This window comes from Nematolebias whitei, chromosome 3 (assembly GCF_014905685.2).
Source record: "Nematolebias whitei isolate Nwh7 chromosome 3, NemWhi1, whole genome shotgun sequence".
Taxonomy (NCBI): domain Eukaryota; kingdom Metazoa; phylum Chordata; class Actinopteri; order Cyprinodontiformes; family Rivulidae; genus Nematolebias; species Nematolebias whitei.
Genome location: NC_056500.1, coordinates 48,953,149 through 48,958,629, shown reverse-complemented (window position 1 = coordinate 48,958,629; position 5,481 = coordinate 48,953,149). Strand labels below are relative to the sequence as shown.

General features: G+C 40.7%; 1 pseudogene; it reads left to right on the top strand.

Annotated features, from left to right (window-relative positions):
* Positions 1 to 5,481, top strand: part of LOC119407537 — a 7,034-nt pseudogene that overhangs the window by 564 nt on the left and 989 nt on the right.

Below are 5,481 nucleotides of genomic sequence, written 5' to 3'. Positions count from 1 at the left end.
ATCTATCTATCTATCTATCTATCTATCTATCTATCTATCTATCTATCACCTAGGCATGCTGACTGTTTTTACAAACATTTATGAAAGAATGGGTCGCTCTCTGGAGCTCAGTGAATTCCAGCTTGGGACTGATAGGATGCCACCTATGCAACGAGTCCAGTCGTGAAATTTCCTCGCTCCTAAATATTCCACTGTCAGCTGTATTATAAGAAAATGGAAGTGTTTGGGAATGACAGCAACTCAGCCACGAAGTGGTAGGCCACCTAAACTGACGGAGCGGGGTCAGTGGATGCTGAACCACATGGTGTGAAGAGGTCGCCAACATTCTGCAGAGTCAGTCACTACAGACCTCCAAACTTCATGTGGCCTTCAGATTAGCTCAAGAACAGTGCACAGAGAGCTTCATGGAATGGGTTTCCATGGTCGAGCAGCTGCATCCAAGCCATACATCATCAAGTGCAATGCAAAGCGTCGGATGAAGTGGTGTAAAACATGCCCCCAGAAAATTTGGAATAAAAGAGATGCCATTTCCTGTATTTTGATGTATTTTAACAGGTTGCTAAATATCTGCAAACATTTGATTAAACTGATTAAAAACAGTTTCTCTTGTTAATGACAAGGCTCAATGAGACTAACAACCTGTATAAATAAAGGTTGAATTGAAATTACTATTTTAGAGAGCAACAACAATAAACAAGCCTGTGTGTGAATGAAGGTCCTATTCTGTCACTCTGCTGAATTCAGTCCTGCATGCTGTTCTGCTCCAACCTCAACCTCTATCACCACTGCCTTCAGGTGCTTCAATTTAGTTGTCCAGCTAAGGACAATCCACCCATCCATCCATTTAATTTAGATAATTAATTATCCTTTCGACATTTTGATCGCTGTTATTGTGACTGATTAGTGCAGTTGTTTTGATACGTGATATTAATACACATCAAACAGTTCACTAATTTTTTTTTTTTTTACTGTAAGCTTATTTATTATGTCTGAAATGTTATGCACTGATACAGCGTGTTTGTTCTGACTAAATGTGATGTTGTCATGAAATCTGACACAGTAGTTGTGCACGCGTCCTGCAGAGCTGGAGACGCTGTGTGTAAAACAACAAGGGCGCACAGCTGAAGGTGGATGAAGACGCTCCCCTCTGGACTGTCAATCAGTGAGACGCAGACTGAAAAGTAGGCCTCAAACAAAACGTTGCTCTGCAAAAACAAGCCAGATCTTTAAAATCTTTGAACTCCGGGCGTCAGAACACTCTAAAGGTCACACACAGTAACCTTTGTCTTTCTACATTGTTTTATGTGGGAAATATGACAAGCTAAAACATCCTGTCACTTCCAGCTTTAAAGATAATATTTTGTGCTAAAAATAAATTAAACCTATGGGAGCTTGTGTGTGCACTTTCTGCATTTTGTGGGGATTTGAGAGAAACCCCTAAGTCCTACAATTGAAAGAGACTTGGTGAAGACATAAAAACTCTCTACAGTTTTAATGTGTAGTTTGTAAATTATTGAGAAAAAGAGCTGTGGAGGACTGTAATTTTTTTGTTTTTGTTTGTTTTTGTTAATTTTTTCATCTATTTGTTTTGCAAGTGTTGTCTTTGTTGTGTGATGTTGCGCAACCAAAAGTCATTGCTTGCTATTCCTGATTAATCTGCATATTTTGTTGTATAATGTGCCCTTTTTTCTATACAAAACAAAACAAAAAAAAAAACAGAATAACATTAGAGTTTGCTTCAATGCTTACTGACCTTAATACTTACATGCTTAATAACATTTAAAAAACATTATAAATTTTGAAAATTTTCTTGCAGATTCCAGTGTTTCGAGGGTCTGCTGGTCCTCTGGTTGGAGATAGTCATTCCTTCAGCAACCATTTTGGTGCTGTTGGTTGGAGATGTAACAGAGGACAAGGATCATCTGTGGAAGGAGAAACTCCCACAGGAGCATGCAATCAGTTCGATGATCAGGCTGGTGTCTGAGCACGAGAAGCAGGTGAGAAGCCTTTCTGTTATACGTTGATGTGTGGCTCCTCTATAGCAGGGTGCCCACACTTTTTCAGCATGCGAGCTCCTTTTAAAACGACCAAGTCAAAGTGATCTACCTGCTATAAGGCCCTGTTTACACGAGAACAACCTCTGGAAATGGTAATGTTTTTTCAATGTTTATTGGAGGTAATAAACAAAAAATGAGCGGGTTTACATGAAAACGTTATAGTTTCCATGTCAGTCGGGTTGCCAAATAAGAAATAATTAACTGTTGTAATGCGGCTTTAAAATGATAGTATTTTGACCAAAACTGTCATATACTGTATGCTGAGTAAAGATATTCTAAGATGAGGTGTGTGTTGTGTTTGTTGAACATGTGCACAAGGGAGGGGGTAAATAAGACATTTTAAATGTATCTGGCAACCCTGATGCCAGCTCAGCAGCATTCATTGTGCATGCAGCGCCTGAAGGATCACAGTTATGTCCAAACTAGTGAACATGCTAACGTCTCTTTCGACCCTGGATTTTATCAGTTTTGTTCCTACGTGATGAAAAAGGCTGAGTAACACAAAAACACTCTGCTCGCTGCCATTTATTGTAACTGTTGTTAATGCAGAAAATCTTTGGACTGCAGCTGCCTGTAGTGCGTATGTGCGACTTCACACAGATAATTTCATGGTGGATGGGTGGGGAGGACCTGGTTTGAGAGAACGAGGGCTGTGACTAGCTGCCCTGTGTGTTAATCAAGTAACAAATTTCATAGTGAGGATGGATGATGAAAGCCATGCGATCTACCCATAATGCCTTTGCAATCGACCAGCAGATCGCGATTGACATATTGGGCACCCTGCTCTAGAGTGTTTCTAAATCCTGTCATTTACAGGTCTCTTTAGTGGCCTTTGGCCCACTCACTAACCTGGCACTGGCTGTCCGTCTGGACCTATGTTTTCCTCAAAAGCTCAGAGATCTGTACATAATGGTGTAGTGAACTCGGCCTTCGACCAAAACCTGCCTCTGAGGACCTTCATGGGACAGGAACTGTTATTTCATTGATTTGAATCCAGAAATACAAATGAGCTCATCCAGAGACTGTCTAATTGTATCCTGAAGTAATCAATTGAAAGAACACTCTTCTTTTATATTATCATTACTATTTTACAATATCTTGATAAATCAAAAGTATGTTTAGTTCATACCATTTCTAAATGTTGAAGTGAACCACTCATTTTAAATCAATTGTGAAACAGTATTAATGATTTTTTAATCCTCATTTAAATTAGAAATCAAGTTAAATGTCTATTTACAAAGTAATTATGCATTTTGATCTTCTGTCTGAAATGAGAAGTAGTGATGTCGGTCGAAAGTCAGAAAGGAGTTATTAGAACGAAGTGGATTGTTTTTAAACCTAGCAGACGGTAAATAAGAAGCTATTGGCACCTGTTTCCTCCCACTTCGCCATAACATGTCTTCTGTCTGTACGGGATGTTTCTAAAATATTCCTGCTGTTTTCTTGACTTGTAATGACCCTCTGACATCACTAGAACCACCCCCTGTTGGTTGTTTCAACCAATCAGTAAGTCCTGAAGTGACCGGAAGTGAGAACTCTTTAAGAGTCCACACTTCCTGGAACTTCTAGGTCAACTGGGTCTGTCAGTCAGTCGGTCAAGTCTCCTGAGCTCCTCAAGCGGGTCTCTGATCAAGTCTAGTCTTGAACTTAGTCTTCGGAGCCTGTGATGGATTCTTCCACATCTGAGTGGAACCTCTGACAGACTCACAGCTTGCTGTGTATCCACCCGGGAGATGAGCGTGTTTGTTGAACGGAGTACCGTCACTACTTCGGACGATTCTCAGCCATCCTGACCGGAGACGCTGAAAGGTAGCGTTGAAATGGACCTCTGTACCGGAACTGACCTATCTTCTGCAAAGGTAATGAGTCGCAACGCACCAAGTATACCGGGGCTGAGCTGGGGTCGGATGAAGGGTGCCATTCCTAGTCAACACACTTCCCTCATCCATCTTTTCTCTCCATTTAAACTCCTTCATTTCCCTTCTTTAAACTCTTCTATTTTGCCAGTAGCGTAGATGCCTTCTTCAATGTCCTGTTGTCTTATTAAGTAAAACGTGCCAAGTTTTATTAATCAGAACCAGATCAGCTAATCAAGTGTCCAATGTTTTAATGTTAAATTTTGATTCTGTTCAATAAATGACTACGTTTATTCTCATGGGTCAAAGGAAATTAACGTCTCATGTCACTGATTAAACAATCCACGCACAGTTAACTCGGTCACATGGCAGTAATTTAATTCGAAAAAGAGAGAACCCATCCATCCATCCATCCATTTTCTTTACCCGCTTATTCCATTTTGGGTCACGGGGGTCGCTGGTGCCCATGTCCAGCAATCACTGTGCGAGGGGCGGGGTACACCCTGGACGGGTCGCAAGTCCATCACAGGGCCACATAGAGACAAACGAGACAAACAACCATTCACTCTCTCACTCACACCTAGGGACAATTTAGAGTTACCAATCAGCCTAACATGCATGTTTTTGGACTGTGGGAGGAAACCGGAGTACCCGGAGAAAAAGAGAGAACCCGTTTATTTAAATAATTAGTAAAGAGAGCGTGAAGCTAACCTAGCCCTTAGCACACTACAATGGCAACATGGAAGGTGTGTATGCATAAAGCATTGAAAACGTGTACAGTACATACTTTAAAATTTTTTAAAGATTTTCTCACGTTACAAACACAACCTTCAAAGTATTTTACTGGAATTTTATGTGACAGACCAATAAAAAGTCGTGTATGAACGAGAAGCAGAAGGAACACGCAGACCAAAACATGTGGCGTGCACATCTGAGTCCACACTTGTAGAACCGTCTTCCCCTGTAATTCCTGCTGCAAGTCTTTTTGGGTTTGTTTCTGACAGCACATCTAGAGACTGATGTGTTTTTAAGACTCACCAAAGATTCTGTTTGAGTTATGTCTGGACTTTGGTCCATTCTAACACAAGAACATGTTTTGATCTAAACTGTTCCAGTGTAGCTTAGGCAGGATGTAGCGGGTTGTTGTCTTGTTGGAACATGAATCTCAGGCCCAGTCTCAGGTGTTTTGCAGGACTGTAGAGGTGAAGTAGAGTTGTATGAATGTGTGTAGTAGAGTGCTGTATGAATGTGTGTGTAGTAGAGTGCTGTATGAATGTGTGTGTAGTAGAGTGCTGTATGAATGTGTGTGTAGTAGAGCGCTGTTTGAATGTGTATGTAGTAAAGTGCTGTATGAATGTATGTGTAGTAGAGTGCTGTATGAATATGTGTGTGTAGTAGAGTGCTGTATGAATGTGTGTGTAGTAGAGCGCTGTATGAATGTGTGTGTAGTAGAGTGCTGTATGAATGTGTGTGTAGTAGAGTGCTGTATGAATGTGTGTGTAGTAGAGTGCTGTATGAATGTGTGTGTAGTAGAGTGCTGTATGAATATGTGTGTAGTAGAGTGCTGT